Source organism: Dermacentor silvarum, chromosome 1, assembly GCF_013339745.2.
Source record: "Dermacentor silvarum isolate Dsil-2018 chromosome 1, BIME_Dsil_1.4, whole genome shotgun sequence".
Taxonomy (NCBI): Eukaryota; Metazoa; Arthropoda; class Arachnida; order Ixodida; family Ixodidae; genus Dermacentor; species Dermacentor silvarum.
The window spans coordinates 238153485-238173829 of record NC_051154.1 but is presented as its reverse complement, the minus strand read 5'-3'; the positions used below and the strand labels follow the sequence as shown (position 1 = coordinate 238173829).

Genomic DNA, 20345 nt, shown 5'->3' with positions numbered 1-20345 from the left:
CGCTCCATGCAGTCGCGGTAGAATATCCTCCAACGTCGGCATATGATAATTCTCTCTGAGAAGCGCCTTGTTTAAGTCTGATGGGTCTAGACATATGCGTACTTTTTCTTTCTTGACTACTACAACCATGTGGCTAGACCAGGAGGTGGGCTGTGTTACCTTTTCGATGACTCCGTCACGCTCCATCTTGTCTTGCTCGGTTCTGACGCGTTCTTGAAGGGCAATGGCAATTCGTCTTGCCGGTTTGACCGTGCCTCTGGCTTCAGGTTTCAGTTCCATGTGGTAAGAGACGTCTTTGATTTCTCCCAGGCCCTGGAAAACGTCTTCATAGCCTTGTATTAGTTCATCAGCCTTCAAGGTGTCCACGGTGTTTATGCGGCAAATCAGGCCCAAGCGTTCAGCGACTTTGCCACTTATTGTAACAGGAACAGCTTGTTTCACGATAAAGAATAATGCCATCGTAGATTTCGCTGAACTAAGAATCTGAAGCTCAATTTTTTTTAGTGCCGTTTCCTTATGTCCAAAAAATGACCGCAGCGTAGAGCAGCAATCTTGTGCTGGCTGTGTAGTTATGCTTCTGAGCGTAGCTTCGGGCATGACGCAACAATTAGCGCCGGTATCAATCTTGCACGAAATCAGGGTCCCTGCCACGTGAATAGTTGCCGACCATGGGTCATGCTCATCAATAGCAGTGACTTGCAGCATTTGAAGGAACTAATGCTCGTCCTCTGCTATCTCTACCTGCTGTATGTTGCGTCCTTGGTCCCTCGGTTTCACTAGTTGTTTGCGACACACCCTCGCGAAGTGATTTCGGCAGCCACACTTGTTACAGCGTTTGCCTTGAGCAGGGCACGTCGCTTTTCCGTGTTCTGGGAAACCGCAGTTTCGGCAACTGCCGAGATCATCTTTCTTCGTCACAGCACGTATGCTGGCCTCATATGCTGTACTCACTGCTGCCTCCTGGATTTCGTGAAAACGGGTTTTACCTTCTTCTCTAGCTCTGCACATTTCCACTGTTTTGGCATAGGACGGATTTTCCGACAGAAGTCTTTGCTGAAAGTCTTTATCTCTGATTCCCAGGATTATGCGACTACGCAATAGTCTGTCCTCTAGCGCTCCAAATTCGCACTGGTGAGCTAGAATTCTAAGGTCAGTCAACCACTCGTTGAAAGATTCGCCCTCGCGTTGGTCTCGGGAGCCAAAACGAAATTCGTTGAATGTTAAGTTCATCGCTGGCTTGTAGTGAGCCTCGAACTTTTCCATGAGCTTTTCCACGTCTTGCTTCTCTGCCTCATCTTCAAAGGTAAAGGTATAGAACGCCCGCCTTGCTTCTTCACCAATTATCACAAGAAATGTCGCGGCCTGAACTTCTTTAGGCTGCTGTTTCAATCCTGTCGCTGTAGAAAACAGAGTGAACTCACTTTTCCAGGTGATCCAGTTATAGAAAATGTCACCCGTAGTGTCCAGTGGCTTTGGCGGGGGAAGAAGCGTTGATGCCATACTTGTTTGCTTTGCACGCTCTACTGACGCCGTGGCGGTTGAGGCTGCTGGGGCCGACACAGGTGAATTGAGCTAGCAAAATGCATCGCCTAACCCGGGTAGTGGTGCTACCGCTTCTGACACCATGTAGACGGGCGTGATGCAGGGAACGAAGTGTGTTTATTCGGAGACAAGGCCCTGCTTAAATAAGGGCCGATACAAAACATGACATGCGCACTAGGAGCATCAAGTGCGCACGTGTACATGATAATGCGAGAATGCGCATGGTTACAGCTAGAACTTTGTACTATTCGAGTTCTGCTTTCTGTCATGCATGAAGCGCATAAGTGCTTGTACACCTATGGATGTTTTAAAAACTAGTGTATGTTTTCAACATACACAAGTATGTTTTCATGCATACTCATATACTTAAGTTCATTAACAAAGCACCCTCCCGTATACATGAGTATTGCTTTCATCTGTGCTGGTAATGAAAAGACAGCTGTAACTTGTGTCATGCTTGACGTGCATTCTGAGGCACTGCATGGAACTGGGAGATAGTGGGAGAACCTTGGTATGTGCTGAAATATGCACGGGTTTGGATGTCTGTGTGCGGAATGAGTTCATTAGTGCCTCATTCTCGGAGCCAAAACTGCTGGGGTGGCATTCAGCCACTACTGCTTCAGTGCTTGAAGTGTTAAGCTTCCTGCTCCAGAATAATTGTTGTTTCTGCAACATCTTCTTGTTTGGAGGTTTGTCAATGAAGAAACGTGAGCTGCCGCAAGCAGGTTAAGTGTGCAAGAAAGTGAGTTCTGCCAGATTTTATTACCGCAATGTGGCCAATCAATTGACGAAGGAGCATTGCTTGGCAAGTCGCGTTTCAGGCAGACAATCATCCATCACTGTCCGGAAACACTGCTTTGTAATTGTTGTGAAGTTTAGGCCCTAAAGTTGACTTTGACCTTTTGCTGTTGGTGAGAGGTGGGGAGTGCATTTTTGCTGACGACCATCTTTTTTTCTGGCTTGCATCTCCTAGTTGTGTGGTAGGACAAGCTTAATCTGCCTGTAAGGAAAAAAAAAAAAAAACAACAACAAAAAAAGCTGGAACTTCTGGCTGCATTGCTATATGTGCAACCCCTGTGTGCATTGTGGGATCAAGCTTTTGTGTGTACCCGCTTGTAGTTCTTATTAGCCAGAGATTTACTCTTAAGTGCAAGTCATAAGTTAAAGGTATGCTCAGCAGCTGTAAAACTCTGCTTGTCTGTCCTTGCAAATTGTAACCATGTATGACATGTAACAGTACTAGAGACATGTACAGTAACTGTATGTGACAGTGGCCATAGAAACTTGAAGTTTGTTTGCTCAAGCTAAATCTCAAAGACATACCAAGAATATTAATCCAGTGCAGTGAAGTTTATGTGGAAACAGGAAAAAAATGTATTGTAATACGTTGCACTATTTCTGCATTTAAATTACTGTAAAAAAAGTATTACATATCCATTATTTCAGAAATATGCAACAAAATTTACAATGTTGGTGTTCAGATCTATTTCTTAATTTTGTTTTGTTTGCGTTGGTGCAGTTGCTAGGCAAGCATATGCATCTTTGACTGTTAGTCTTAGGTGTGTTCAGCCATAGTAGACTTTTACCTTGCGAAATGGTGTTGATATTTTGAAACATTATCGGCGCTTGGTGAATGGTTTTGAGTGAAAGTATAGTAATTAGTGTGTGATTACTGCTAACTACATCTGCCACACTTGTGCTCGTGTAAACCACTATCAAAAAATGTAGGCTGTTCTGCAGCATTGTCTAGTACTTGTGTGACACAAAATGACACAAAATGGGCCATGTCGGCATCATGGGCAAATTGAACATTTCGTTGCACAAATACAGTGTTTTCTTCCTCAACGACATGTCATTTTGAGCTAGTTTTTTGCCAACAGGCATACCCTGGTAAGGGGATTAGAAAAATAATAAAAATGAAAACTCTATTTTTTAGTGTATGTTTTGTTCCCAGGACCAATGTTCCCACTAAATAGCGGTGCACAGTGACTTACAGTACACTTAACAGCCACTAAACCTTGCGGTCTATTTTCATGTGTTTAGTGGAAGGATGTAGTTAATATCCACTATGTGCTTGGATATGCGCAAGAGCGTCGTTCGCATTCATGTCATGTTCCGTGTGTGTTCTGGGTGATCATTTTGCACTGCATTTTACATACTCGATACATGCATACACCATGGCATCTTCACAAAGGGGGGGGGGTTAGAGAAACTACTACATACTGTGTGAAAACTCTGGTAGGGTTCCTATGCGCCCTGCATAGGATACGCTGCTGCTTGTTACTGCTTCAAGGTGGAGTTGTGGATACTTGGGAACTGCAGTTGCGTAACTTGTCAGTTCACATGGCTGGCTTTCATGCCAACCCCCACATCCAACACGGCACAGGGCCAGGAGCAAGGTCAGGATACAGCTATGAACTGGCAGGAGGTGAATTTTGCAAGGTTGATTTCTATCTCCTGCGCCAAATGGTTGATGCCGGCAGTACCAGCATTGTTCGAGAATTGATAACAGGTGAATAAATGAATGAAAAGGGAGATTACAATAAAAAGAAATTACAGATCCAATAAGCACACGTTGAAACATGCAATTAAAATTTATTTGCACGAGAACGAGTCTGCACGTGGTGGTGTGCTAGGCAAATTGGAGAGGTAAGAAACCAGCCTGCTGCTGAGAACAGGAAAAACAAATGAATACAAAATGAGTGAAGGAGTACGAGATGAGAGGGAAGCATACAGTGGAAGTGCACAGAAGGATGAATTTGGCAAGGACGGAAGTGAGATGTGAGGGAGATGACAATGTATAGAGAATCAGATGAAGAAAAGAAAGGCTCTGTGAAGGAGGCAGGGAGGTAGGAAAAGGGAGCTGGGTGCGAAGATTTGCTGCGCAATGCATTATCCTACACAACGTATATTCTCATGCAATGTTTATGCACCGCACAGCTCGCAACTCTAATGTCATGCAATATATGCAGTATTTATGGACCGCTCCTCCCATAAGCTATGCCAAAATCACTATAATCTGTTTCATACATCAGGTGCAATGCTGTGGAGGCTAGAGAAACTTGTATTGCGACAGCAATTATATGGACACTCCAAGCGAATTTTGCCCGTCGCCGTGATGTGCCGTATATATTTAGGTATATGTATGCTATATGACATACGGTATATGCGGGTTAATATTCAGCTATTGCCACACCATTCTATCACTAAAGTTGCTCATACCAGGTCTTACATTCTTGACAAAATTATTCCTCAGAATTTTGAAAATGGCAGCCCACAAATGTCACAAAACAAAACACTGACAGTGCATGCCTTTTATCTTAAATCTTCTGACCTAAATATTAAAATTGAGAAACAACAGAGCTAAAACCTGTAAATTATGTAATTTTATTGGTGCGGCTGTGCACTACCTTCGGGATCGTCCCCGGAAAAAGGTTTGAAACATACCCAATACGGAAAAGTGGCGGTAAAGTCTAAGGGAGACGTTCGCTTTAATTAATAAACATAAATGAACTTATCTGATGGCAGGATTCAAAAAGTACCCCTAGCACAACAGCTCGTTTTTACTTAGCTTATGCTTACTTCAATTCATACTGCCACTACAGTTACAAGTCTTACTTACACTTAGCGTATTACTCTAACATGTTGCCATCGCATTCAATGCGTTGTCATTATGGCTAAACTGTGATATTTTTTTACAGTGAAGCTCTAGCCCCCGTATGCGTTCCCAGGGGGCTTAGGGGGGGTACCCTGGGCGGACACAGCACGTGGACAGGAATGGGGACTGGTAAGGGAGAGGGGGAAAGTGTGGCAACGGCGCCTCTGCACGTGGCCTGAGCTTTTGTGGTTATATCATAGAATAAAGCACAAAAGTCATGCACGTCGGAGGTGCCCACAAAACACGGAAGCAGCTATTTGATGTCGAAAGGATAATTCACAAGTGTAGTAGCCGTCTTCCAAGACATTTTGTAGCCGTCGACGTCTAAATGTAGTTCAGTAAGCCCTGCTAACATTACGCTAAAAGTTGGCTAACGGACATCTTGACAAGAACAGCATACATTCTCAAATTTTTTGCGGCAGTGGCTACACATGGTTTGTTCAGTTACAATTTACTTTAAATGCGACGTGGACACCAGAAAAAAAAATAAAAATGTTATTGTCGAGTAGAGTGATGCACAGCCCGATTGGTCAAATAGTGCATTTTGCTTAGACCAATCAATTTAATGCCATCGGTCACAATTACTTTGTACATAAAACAAGATGTTCATTGTATGCCGATGTCACCTCTGCATGAAACACATCACTGTCGACAAAACTTTCCCCTGCTGGGTCTCTCCTGCAAACTGAAAGTTTCCAGCAGGGAAACATTTTTGTCAGTGATGCTGCAGGTTCAGGCTGATATGACATCCTTTTATCAGTTACAGCTAGTATGAAGTTACAGCATTACACAACTATATGAGACAGAATGCTGTGCTACAATGAATTCTTAAAAAGAAAGAACGATTCACATCTGGAAAAGCACTCGGCGCACCACCTATCTGGCAATACAAATATTTTCTTCCAATGTCGGTGCCTCATTTGAAAGTAAATTGCAACTTTCTTTGTGGGTGTCCCTTGTTAAGTATTGCCATATGCTTGCAGAAGAAAGGGAACCAAGGGGCCCCGACTTATTAATCATATCATAAGAAGCCAACAAACAAGGACAACATAGGGGAAATTACTTGTACTTACCGATTGAAAATAAAGAAATGATAAATTTATCATTTTTTCATTTTCATCAGTAAGTACAATTTCCCCTATGTTGTCCTTGTATCATTGTTTGTTGGCTTCTTACAATATCATATGCTTGCAGAGCATCACGCAGAAATAATGGCCAGTTCTTAGTGAATCCCTTGCATATTGCATGTTACCTGAACTGAAAGGAAAATTAGAACATGCCGTCTTTTTGTTTTTTTTACACACACTGTACGATGAGCTTTTCATGAAATGAAGTGCACAGAATAGGACTGCAAGCCAAAATGCTGCAAGACATCTACTGTACACCATGTCACACAGTCAAACTTTATTACCCAATAAATGAGAAAAGATGCAGGAAGTGTAATTAACAAGAGTGACAAATAGCAGCAAAGTTGGCCATGCATAGATGTGCAAGATCATTGCTGTCGCAGCCAGAGCAGGCCAGTCTTTGTAGGAGAGCACTGGCTGCCCACAAATGCTTTCTGTCGCAGGTGACACATGAAGAGTCTTGTAGACACAGGCAAGCAAAACCTGCACAGACGAGGGGGAAAAAAAAAAGCAAAAAAAGAAATGAGAATGTGCAAATTGGAACTTCAATTAACAATATGTGCCAAGCAAGAATTTTACCTACCATTAGAAATAAATTTAAGCCCTCCTTTGTCTTAAAGCACTGATTTCTTAAAGGGACACTAAAGAGAAACCTGAAGTCCAGCTTTAATGGTAGATTATCCTATCACGAACACAGACATATCATTCTTACTGCTCCCTGGTCTTAACACACATGCAATACACTGAGGATCAGAGAGGGTAAAGTACATTGGCTTACACTGATCATAATGATGAGGTCCCGCCATCCAGCTAGCGCCAAGACACCAATATGTCCCGCCGTCTAAACAGTGAAAAGAACAAAATAAGAGCATCAGGTCAGTTGAAAGCCAGATATGCAGTTACAAATAAGGTGAACCACAGTTATTCATTAATAAACGATAAGCAGTCCCGATTGCACTCCTAGATGAAGCATGTACTAGGCTACAAGTTTTGCAGCTTAGTCAGAATAAAAAACCAGTGCAACTTTGCATCAGCAGCCGATTGCATTTGACAATGCATAAAACAAGTAAGCATGGCGCTTGGAACGCTACAAGCTGTATAGTGACACGTGCGCGTGCGCAATGCTACAGTGTAACGTACCCATGCAAGAACAAAAGGACACAAGATAGGGCTAGTACAGACTGGCTCACGATTATGAGCAGCGTGTCCTCGCTGAATCCACTCCCTTCGGTTGTTTCATGCTACGTTAACCACAAAAACTATAAACAAGCAGAACCCGCATATAAAAAATAAAGCTGACAAAAACCAACAAGACAGTAGAGCCCAACCATCAATAATTGTCGCGGTTATCTCCTAAAGAAATTCGGACATTGTTGACGAAACACAAAGTGCAAAGAATTTCACTTAATGGAAAAAGTGCTACCCAACGCGCGACGTACAAAGGCGCATCGAGAACGGAGGTGGCGAACGCAGATCCCGCCATTGTGGTAGTAAGCCGTCGGCGAAAAAACGCAATACAGCCGATGTCACAAACATAATAGAGTGAGAAACTCTATAGTCACAAAGCACTGATACAAAACTGTTTTATCGGCATGGCGGCCGAACAACTGACGATGTCACAGAAGTGAACCATGGAGGATTGGGAAAAGTTACCAAGGCGACTGGTCACGGGGACAGCTCTTTATATAGGCGGGCGTAGTTGCAAACAGCGTCTCCTGGGTGCGGATTATGTGTGTTTCTAAACCGAAACCGCTACATCACACAAAACACATTGCACACAGCGTCGGCACAGCTAGATGACTCTAGTTGATAGAACAGCACACAACTAGCACAATGTACGAACCGAGGAACGAGACATTGCTTGCGTACGCCAACGACTGTTTTTTCCTTCCTCCATGGTTTTTTCATGGATGCATGTATCTTTGCGTGGCTGGCTGCCAGGCTGTCGTATTCAGAACGGAGCCAATCTCGAGCCATATTAGAGTGTACTAGAATATGGTCGAGTGGGACGAGCGGCTGGGGCGGCGCATGTTTTGCCGTGAGGCGCCCGACGTGGAAAAATACTGGGGCGGCGCTGCGGTCGAAGTGGATTGGGCCGCATCAAGGTCACGCCGTTGTAAACTGCTGGCGATACTGCTCGGCAGCGTCATTCGTACTACTTCGCGCGCTGGTATTTGCGTTCAGACCGCTCAAATGGGGTTCATAATTGCATATGACATGTATTTATGCCTTAAGAATAAATTAATTTATTTCTCTTCTTTATTTATTTTTTATTATTTTTAATACCGCTCGGTCATTGCGCGTGCATGCGGCCGCAGTGTCGGCTTTCATTCTACTATGTTATTGTACGGTTCCCATCGGAGAAAAAATATTTTTCTCGTTGTTCAAGCAGCATGTATCTCTCGTGTGTATTGTTGCACATAAAGTTTTTCATCAGTAGGTCCTGGGAAACGCAGAAGGAGAAAGACATGGAACCTTCCTGCTTGCCGCTTCAAACAAATAAAACATAGCTGCCCAACCGGTGCCTTGTCCTCAGATTTACGGGAAGTATTGTTATAGAAAAAAAAAGCTGCAGCCCAACATTTCATTCAAATTTTCGCCTTTCTCGCGTAACAGAATGCGGAGTAATCGTTAAGGGGTCATTTATTGTAGTCGGACCTCGAGCGCCGAAAATGGTTTTAGTTAATTAAATCAAATCAAAGGGGAATTTTATTAGACAATAATATAAGAAATGCGTATAAAGATATTTGGTCCCATAGCCTAAAGCGGCCATTCTATATGCTAATATTTGGCCGTAAGCCGTACGTGAACTTTTTTTCCAGTCGATACTTCAAAAAAAGAAAAGAAAAAGAAAAGAAAGCCTGCGCGGTAGCCTAATTAGTGGCTATATAGTATAGTGGATACGGTCTTGAGCATGCGGGTTCAATCCAGGTCGCGGAATTCCATGGGAACGAAATGGAAAAAAGACTCGTGTACTTCTATTTAGGTGCACGTTAAAGAACCTCAGGTGGCAAAAACTATATAAACCGGGTGCCTTAATCATATGGTGGTTTTGCCAAGTAAAACCGAAGAATTTGCTTATATTAAAAAAAGAAAAAAGCAGGTGGCTGCGTTCTTCGGCTTATTTCTGGGTGTGTCAACAACATAAATTATTCTCGAGTCTGATTTCCGAGAAAAACATGTTACGCTTATCCTACAACTCATGCATAAATGTTATGCCGTTCTAAAATGTATGACCGATTAACTCAGCAGCTTGTATATTATAAGCGGCTGCTTTCAGTTATTCGGTGCACTATCATAACGACCATAATGAAACAATTAAAGGAACGGCATGTCTCACATACACGTAGAGATATGTGCAGATGTGTTGCGTTCGTTGAAGAAGATAAGTGTGGCGCCACGTGGGGCACTCAGTTTTAATGGGTTGAAAACACACGGTGAGACTGTCAAAAATCCTTGTCTGAATCAAGTTAGCAGATTTACAAGCTGCCCTAAAACGGGGCGTTCATATTGATTGAGAGCTAGGAACTTGTTAAGCAGGACTTATTACCACCCGACCGTTAATTCTCTCAGGAACTGCGCCCCTGCGCAACAGCCACGACTCTGCGGCAGCTCACCTTTGAGACTTCAATAGTGCTGTTATGCGTTACATTCGAACGGAAACGACTATTCGGCGTCGTACACACACACACACACACACACACACACACACACACACACACACACACACACACACACACACACACACACACACACACACACACACACACACACACACACACACACACACACACACACACACACACACACACACACACACACACACACACACACACACACACACACACACACACACACACACACACACACACACACACACACACACACCACACACACACACACACACCACACACACACACACACACACACACACACACACACACACCACACACACACACACACACACACACACACACACACACACACACACACACACACACACACACACACACACACACACACACACACACACACACCACACACACACACACACACACACACACACACACACACACACACACACACACACACACACACACACACACACACACACACACACACACACACACACACACACACACACACACACACACACACACACACCACACACACACACACACACACACACACACACACACACACACACACACACACACCACACACACACACACACACACACACACACACACACACACACACACACACACACACACACACACACACACACACACACACCACACACACACACACACACACACACACACACACCACACACACACACACACACACACACACACACACACACACACACACACACACACACACACACACACACACACACACACACACACACCACACACACACCACACACACACACACACACACACACACACACACACACACACACACACACACACACACACACACACACACACACACACACACACACACACACAGATATGTATAAGATGGTTTTGCCTGCTATGAATATTATTTCTGCGAATGCGAGTTTTATTTGCAGTATTCACTAGTAAGTGTGTTTGTTACTGCAAACACGTGCGCTTATTCCCCCCCCCCCCCCGGTCGGGAGTTCTCACTTTTTCAATTATTGCATTTAGAAGATTTGTTATTTTTTCCCTTACATATATATCGTGAATATATATGTCTATGTACCCTTTGATTTAATTACCTAGAAACACATTGGTCATTCTTCGCGCCACGCAGTTAATAAACCTGGTTTATTTCACTCTATTATTGTTTTCTTCGATCATTGTCCCTGATCAATATCCAGCAACAAGAAGCGCGCGTGAAATGACACGGTATCAATATTAAAGTTTTCAACGTAGCCTTCATGGTGCAGAGATACCAGTTACTTTTAGAGGACAGTGGTAAAAACAGCAGTTCACCTGGCTAAAACTACATTTGGTACAGGCCGTCAAGAGTCATGGGCACACCGAAGCAACTAAAACATTTTAAAAAATGTACTGCACAGAGGTTCTGCAAGAAAAACTGGGCGGCCCGCGCTCGCTAGCACACGACGCGCTTGACAACGACAGCAAAATTGAAGACGTCGCGTTGTATAATCCATGCCTCAAATATATATGTTTGGCAAAATGGTGTAAACATAAATTTGCAGTTGAAATAAAGCACTATTTTAAGAGCCTACTATGCGCAATCGGCCTCGGCGCCCGCAGCGAAAGTACGTCGAATATGCCGCGGAGCGCGTCTCCGCCCCAATCCAGTTCGCTCGCAGCGCCCTCGCACTATTTTTCCACACGCGGCGCCTCAGCGGCAGAGCGCCGTTCGGCCCACTCGACCATTGTCTAGTACACTCTAGCCATATCGAGCATCTTTTTTCTGGCTTGCATCTTCTAGTTGTGTGGTAGGACAAGTTTAATCTGCCTGTAAGGGAAAAAAATTAATAAAAAAATTAATAAAATAAAAATAAAAAGAAAGCTGGAACTTCTGGCTGCATTGCTATACGTGCAACCCCTGCTCATCAGCTGTAAAATTCTGCTTGTCTGTGTGACATGTAACAGTACTAGAGACATGTACAGTAACTGTATGTGACAGTGGCCATAGAAACTTGAAGTTTATTTGCACAAGCTAAATCTGAAAGACATACCAAGAATATTAATCCAGTTCAGTGAAGTTTGTGTGGACATCAGGAAAAAAATGTATCGCAATACGTTGCTATCTTACTTGCCATTGTCTAGATTGACATTGTATTCCGGGGGAGGGAAGCATTGCGAGTACACCAGCAAGGCCAGCAGAAAAACGGAGAAGGCTGCATGGCTTATCTCTAAGAGGAATTTGAGGATCTCAAAATTGTGAAGAAAGTGCAGAAATTTGGCTTTGCCTTCCTTCTCCTGGAAAGTAATTCACTCTGCTTGGGAGAGGGCGTCTAAAAATTGAGATACTGCCATGGTATGCCTTGTGCGTTAGCGTAGAAGCCTGGCTGAAGTTTAAGCAATTTTTGGGGCATGCAGCCTATATGCACTTTGCAGAAGGAGGTCATTCTGCTATGATTTTTACCTGTAGTGCTGTTTGCACCATTGCATCTACTAGCAGCAGGTGGTAGGCAGTTGTTTGTCACCAAAAGTTAATTTTGAGGCTTTGGCAGAAATCTGCCATTCCATAGTGGAAAATTACTACTATGCCACGCTTGTTGGGCATCTGGATTTCTCATCATGTTTCTACGCTAGCCAGACCCTTGGTGAAATTGAGTAGAGCTTGCTTGTTGATAATTGTGGCCTTTAATTGGACTCGTCCTGCATCCAGGAGGGAGTGCTGCTACTATGTTAACAATCACAGGTTGTGGTTACTTGAGGCACGTGCTATATGCAGGCTGGTATTATAATGGTAGCTGGTTTGTTTTTGTTGCTGCCTTTCAAGGTTATGATGCATTTCGTGAGATTAAGAATCACCATAGTAAAACATTTGTCATGTAGACTTTGGTCAATGCTGTGACATTTCTTGGAACACTTTTTGAAAAGGCTCGCTGTCCTTTGATGGGTGCAGCAACACAATATCAATTCTGATAAGCTTTGGTTTTATGCTTAATTGTGCAAAATTTTCATTCTTCATCAGTGGAAGTTCAGCGCTTGTCTTTGTCCCTCCTTGTTTGCTGCACTGGTATGCACCATCAAAATGCAGCATCATTGCATAACCAATCTGATTCTGCCAAGCTGGCCTGAGATTTAATTTGTGTTGACATATCTTAGCACTGTTCTCGTGCAGTGCTTGTATTGCACAGTGCCTTCCAGAGCTCTGAAGCATGTGCATGGCAGCTGGTGTTATTATTTTATTTAGAATTTGCATGCTCGCCGTCGTCTTATTATGCATAACATGTACATACTTCTAATGCATGTGAAAAATGAATGATTAAAAGTGCAAGATTTCAATCTTCCACAAAATATTAAACCAAGCGATGTAATGGTGTTAAACTGTCTGTGCAAGGAGTGAAAAAATAAAATTGCACATTCATAGTGATGTGCGCTGATAGCTGTGCTCCTCTTCAGTTCAGGAACAAACTTTATGGTAACTGTAAATACTAGATGTTTAAAGTACATTTGAAGACTATCAGTTTCAGCTGTTCAGTTGTGCTACTTTTCAGTTGTGCTACACTTTTCCCATTTAAGAGTAAGCCCACGGAAATTTTAAAGACCCAATGTGGCCAGCTGCCTTTACTTCATAGTAGTGCTTGTAAACTGACTGCCAGCAATTTAATTCTCCCCATGGCGTGTACAGGCTTGCCCATAAGTGCAACACATTGCCTGTTTGAGTAGACCAGTAACATATGTGTTAATTTTGTGTTCAGCTGATGCTTCAAATCAAGGGCATGGACTAATTGCAAATTGCTTATTGCTCTTACAAGCTGTGGGATATATCGCTAAAAGGAATTTAATGTATCATAAATTTATGCAAACGCTTGGTCAACCATGGAGGTCAGCTTTCGAGGATATCGCTGTCAGTGAATTTTGATTGGCTCAGCCAGTGGGTAGAGTGCCCATATAGCTCCAGTGAGGTGTATCACACCGGACGTTCTTCACACTAAAGCGAAAGTGTGTGCGAAAGTGACCAATTGAGATTACGGCCCCAGAACTGCTGAGGCATGCAAGTGGAAGGCTGCATTGGGCTTTTGGAATTTTTTGGTCTTATGTGGGCTGTGTAGCCCAGCAAAGCACACACCTAAAAGAAACCAACTTAGGATAGGCAGCTCAGGGGAAGTACCACAGGGGTTGCCTTTTCTAAATTTATTTGTAATAAATGTTTCTCTTATGGGAAAGAGGCTACATGGCAGGTAGCGAGCCAAAAACAGCTGAAACTGATATTTTCAAGTTTATATTAAAAATGTTTTGATATTGTGGCTGTAAAGTTAACAATTAAAAGTTAATGAGTAATATTGACATAAGAACATATAAAAAAAATGTACTGGAGGCTTCTTCAAGTGGCTGCTAACAACATCAGTTCGTTTCATGGGAGTAGAAGGCCTTGCTTTAAAATAGAAAAAAAAAAGCTTGCAGCTTGCAAGCTGGAACATCTATTTTAATACAAAATGTCGGTGAAAAGAGCAAGAATACACAGAATTGCATAGGTCACCTTTCAGTGCAAGTGTTGTCTGCAATGCGTTTGCAGTCAACATGACATACCCCTACTACTTGTCTGCCTGCATTGGCTAAAAGTGGTGACGGGGAACCTGACAGGACCATGATAGTGCAAGTTTGCACTTTAATTTCCCACCTTTACATACACTGAATACTTGTTTACTGATAGTTGTATGCAAGGAAAGAAAATGAAGAATAAAATTATATGTAGTCTCTGATGATTGATAGAAATAGGGGTGGGCAAGCAGCAAGGATTGTCAAGCTTGAATGGAAGAGCCTAGCACACGATTCATGCTTGAAAATGCACTTCATGCATGTGTGTATTCTTTCTTGTTTCTTTGCCAAACTTCATCACATGGAGCTGCCCACTCAAATGGTCAATGCTTCCTTATTGTTGGAATATTGGACAGTAGTGCCTTCTATGTAGGCTCAGTTGGATCTTTTCAACAACACTAGTATGAAGTCAGCAGTTCTTTGACATTATTTTTCTTTCATTAAAAAAAAAGCTGTGCGTATTTATCACCTCACGCATTATATTCTCTCTGATTTATATCTTCATTTTATGTTAGAGATACAGGGTGTGTCAGCGAACACTTTCAAAAATTTTTGAAGGTTGCCTGTGGCAGATGGCACCATAGGTCGTCAGTGTGGGAGAATACTCACTCACACTCACTCACCATAATTTTTTCAAGGCCCCGCACTCACTCACGTTCACAGTCACCTCCACTCACAGCACTCACTCGCACTCGCAGTCACCTCCACTCACACTCACCTGCACTCACACTCGCTGGTACTCACACGCACCCGCACACACTTCCATCACACTCACTGGCACTCACTCGCAGTCGCACTCACTTCCACTCACACTCACAAAATCTCACTCGCACTCATCTCCACTCACACTCACCTGCACTCACACTCACTGGTACTCACTCGCACTCACCTCCACTCACACCCACTGGCACTCACCTGCATTCACCTCCACTCACACTCACTGGCACTCGCACTCACCACTCACCTGCACTCACACTCACTGGCACTCATTCGCACTCGTACTCACCTGCACTCACAATCACTGGTACTCACTCGCACTCACCTCCACTCACACCCACTGGCACTCACCTGCACTCACCTCCACTCACACTCACTGACACTCGCACTCACCTGCACTCACACTCACTGGCACTCGTACTCACCTGCACTCACACTCACCGGCACTCACTCGCACTCACCTGTACTCACAATCAATGGCACTCACTCGCACTCACCCCTTTGAAATGAGTGCGAGTATGAGTGAGTGCACTCATGAGTCACTTTGCCGAAGTTTACCACTCACAATTCGTGTATATTCATAACGAAGCTTCCAATTTAGCACTTGTTGCATTGGGAGTGCGCCAAGGCAGTGTTTTGGACGCAGTTTTATTTTTAATATACATAAAAGATTTGCCTTCCCGATTACATGCTAACATCCGTCTATTCGCTGACTATTGTATTTCGTACTGCGAAATTATTCACAGTGATAATCACCATATACAAAATTCTGCCTTTTCTTGGTGTCAGGAGTGGCAGATGACTCTAAATGCCCAAAAATCTGTAACGCTAACAGTAAGAAAAAAATAGATATCTGAGTCACTGGCACTCACTCGCACTCACCTCCACTGACACTCACTCGCACTCACCTTCACTCACACTCACTCGCACTCACTTCCACTCACACTCATTGGCAGTTCGCAACGCAGATCCACTTGGAATGACTTCTCAGGATGAGACCAATTGCGAGATATTAATTCCCAAAATTTGCGGTGAAATGCATTGGCGTTCCAGTTACTTTTGTGCTTCAATGCATAAAGCGACGTTTTGTTAAGAAAGAAACTGGAACGCCAATGCATTACACCTCAAAGTTCGGGAATTAATATCTCGCAATTGGTGTCATCCTGAGAATTCGTTCCAAGTGGAACGAATTCTTGTGAACTCCTTGCAAACTCTATGGCCAGAATTTCTAAATTGCAATATGGGCCACAAGGTAATTACTTAAAAACTCTAATTAGTCAGTCGATTATGCATGTCAATTTTTTGTGCAAGTAATCTCCGGCTTTTAGAGTAGACCAGCCCAGGAACTAGAATTGTGCTATCTGCCACAGGCAATCTTTAAAGAATTTTGAAAGTGTTAGCTGAAACACCCTGTATAGTAGCATTTGTTCTAATGTGTCATACTTTTTCCTTTCATTATTCACTCTCCTTTGCTGCTTGTGTAAACACAAATTGCTGCATTAGTGTATTTCTGTGGATTTCATTATTTAACTGTGGTCAACTCTCATAGATACAAGCTCCTTTAGGCCATAGATCTTTGTTAGAATTACCCATGGTTACTGAAAGAAGACATGCACACAGATTTATGCCTCCTCCTACACAATGCTAAATGATATCTGCAGACGTAAAGCTGATGTATGTTATGTGAAAGAACGGTAGTGGATGTAGCTTGTCAAAATTTCACAGTAATCAGAATCAAGTCTATTAAGCCAAAAATATGTTACGATCTAATGATTGCACTACCAGTACTGCATGTTTGAATCTTTTATGGCTGTGTTGCATTCCTGGTTGTTCGGAACATTTAACATACTGCAGGATAGGCCACAGCAATCCTGCAAGAGAAATCCTCCTTGGCCAAGAGAAAGGATTCTCGCCCATGCAATGCATATCCAATATAGCTAAGTCGTGAGAGTCATGAACATGCAACTTGGTGGCATCATCTTGCAGTACCACTTGTCAACATATACACTAGCTGGAATATCGGACACGGGCATGTTTGACTAGTGCTCTGTCATCAGCTGCTTTTGGCTGCTTTAGTGTACCTAGAAATCCAAAAGATTTAGCTAAGTGAAAAATTTGTTTCAATTTATTGGCTTCAGAATACAGTGGAAGCCTAGTTCAACCAAGAAAATTGTGAAGCTTGTTTAAATCAACTGGAATATTGAATATTCACTAATATTAGTCTACTGATTTTAGTAGCTCGTTCAGAAAATTCTTTGAGAAGAAATGAGTTCTGCTAACTTTCTGTAGTCACCTGTGCATCATGTCTGATCATAATTTTATCTTTATGTATCTCTAGTACCTTTCGCTAAAGCCTTTGCAAATAAGATATGCAAGCGCTATCAAAATTGGCCAATACACAGTGTCATCATGTACACCTAACTCTGGTTCCTGCTTCCCTTCATTCATTAAAGCTCATTTGTGAAAACATGGAATGCTGTTTTACCGAACTGGTTTGTACGCTAAATATAGTTCGACATATTGAGTAATTCTATATGTGGGAATTTGTGTATCTGAAATGAACCCGAGTATGATGAGTTTGTTATGCTTGGGTAAAGGAGAGCTGTGTGACAGTGCTGAAACACCCCATGGTGACCTGACTGTCGTAGAGGCCTGTGTAGGTAGCACAACAACCCAACAGGATCTAGCTCTTCATCAGGTTATGCGTCATATTGCACTCTACCTGCTCATGTCCAAGCATGCTCAAAAAACGCACAGGAAAAAAAGCTGCTGGTGTTGGTTTTATGGCACAGGTTGTAGGCACTCCAGTTTGTTTTAACTAATTTATATTATGTGAATATCACTTAAAAAGCTTTGCATGTTTGATATAGAGCATAAATCACTGTATGCAAGTTATAATCTAGTGTGTCAGTGTGCAGTATCAAAAGTTTCAAGTTCTTAAAATGTTATTTTATACATTCCTCTTGGTGATACACATTGCGTCTTTTTTAGCTTTATGTTCACTAACTTCTTTATGCTTATCAGGATGCATTGTGTTTTTTGAGGCTGTTCGTTTTATACACAGAATTTTTCAGTTGGTGAGTGCCTAAACCTGCAACAAACTACTTCCCTGCATAAATATATCATACGAATGCTGTGAGCTGTTGTAAGCAATAAACCAAGTCATGATGATTTTGTGGGACTTTGATTACAAGATTTAGTTTGCTTTGTAATGCAGTGAAGCATGAGTTATAAATTTTGGGTTGTATTTCGATGCCTACAATAAAGTGCCAGTGCAGCCTGTGCTGTGCTGATGTTGTGACAGTTTGTTGCGATGTCACATTGCAAAAGCGGCTCATTAGAAAGCTGCTTCCATGGATTGTGGCATTTTATGTTCAAGTATACACCGCTCCCCATGTGCATTGTGAGGCTAGCAGCACGGGGAAACACAAACTAATTTTTGAGGTGCTTTGTCTAGATCTGACTGAAGCTGTTGTCAAGTCTTGTTCTTAAATGTTGCAAATGTTGCATGCATAACATGTAGGGACAGTGACTAGATCAGATATTCATGAAGGCCTGAGGGAGCAACAGAATAATGCATGAAGCATGGGAGAAACAAGGCCCTTTTCCCTACTTGTCCTCTCCCTACCTGTCCTCACCATTTTGCATGTAATGTGGTAGTCACCCAAGGCAGAGCGGGTACAGCTTTCCTGTGGTAGCGCTTGTGTTGCTAGTTGTGATCACAACTATAGGTGTGAGGCTGCAGAACTCGACGTCCGTGTAATGCAGTAGGATATTTTTGGAAGTCAAGGTCTCTTTTTAAGTTGTCTGAGCATGCATGTTTGGTCTGCCTTGCAGCACTGGAAACTGGAATTGGTCTTTCAGTTGAAAAATCCTTTTTCTTTATCTGTAAGCAATGTTAGTCTTGCAGACCAAATGAATACATGAATGGGTATTTAGTGCAGGTGCTCAAGGCAGACTCGCAGCAACAGAAAGTTCGAATGGCCAAGCTTTGTGCGGGAGCTTCCCACTTTGTCCTGCTTTGACAATGCCATGTGAATACATGAGCTGTAGCAGACCTTGTTGGTTTTGCTAAAATAAGGGAAAGGGGGCTGTTATTAGTAATTTGATATTGCCAATTTCTTTTAAATTATACTGTTTGTTTTAAGTTCCATGTGCATTCTGAGCTATCACTGGAGTTTTAATTTGATTGATGTCATCCTGTCCACAATCTCATTTGAACATGGAGACAACCAGAAAATTTCTGGCATGCAGGGAAGGTGCACCAATTCCCGCTATGAAATAGGGACAAAGCGACACAAGATTTAGATTTGCTGGTAAAAATGCATACAAAGGCATCAAAAATCTTGTCAGTTCATAATTGTATTCGGTTATGCGGGGAAAAAAAAAAAAAAAAAAAGCTGGAACTTCTGGATGCATTGCTATATGTGACACCCATGTGTGCATTGTGGGATCAACCTTTTGTGTATACCTGCTTGTAGTTCTTATTAGCGAGGATTTGCTCTTAAGTGGAAGTCGTAAGTTTAAGGTATGCTCATCAGCTGTAAAATTCTGCTTGTCAGTCCTTGAAAATTGTAACCATGTGTGACATGTAACAGTACTAGAGACATGTATAGTAACTGTATGTGACAGTGGCCATAGAAACTTCAAGTTTGTTTGCCCAAGCTAAATCTGAAAGACATACCAAGAAATCCAGTTCAGTGAAGTTTGTGTAGACATCAGGAAAGAAATATATCGCAATACGTTGCACTATTTCTGCATTTAAATTACTGTAAAAAAAAGTATTACAGATCCATTATTTCTGAAATATGCAACAAAATTTACACTGTTGGTGTTCAGATCTATTTCTTAATTTTGTTTTGTTTGTGTTGGTGCAGTTGCTAGGCAAGCATATGTACCTTTGACTGTTAGTCTTTTGTGTGTTCAGCCATAGTAGACTTTTACCTTGCGAAATGGTGTTGATATTTTGAAACATTATTGGCTCTTGGTGAATGGTTTTGAGTGAAAGTATGGTAATTAGTGTGTGATTACTGCTAACTGCATCTGCCACTCTTGAGCTCGTGTAAACCACTATCTAAA

The 20345-nt window shown here is 42.5% G+C and overlaps 1 protein-coding gene and 1 long non-coding RNA gene across 3 annotated transcripts in view; one reads left to right on the top strand and one right to left on the bottom strand.

Moving 5' to 3' along the window:
- Window positions 1-7995, bottom strand: part of LOC119436964 (uncharacterized) — a 29066-nt gene extending 21071 nt beyond the window's left edge. The window contains exon 1 of the long non-coding RNA XR_005189158.2: window positions 7767-7995. This is a non-coding gene — a long non-coding RNA (uncharacterized LOC119436964). The remainder of the gene's footprint in view (window positions 1-7766) is intronic.
- LOC119436970 (dynamin) overlaps window positions 1-20345 on the top strand; it is a 156799-nt gene that overhangs the window by 115131 nt on the left and 21323 nt on the right. The window lies entirely within an intron of this gene.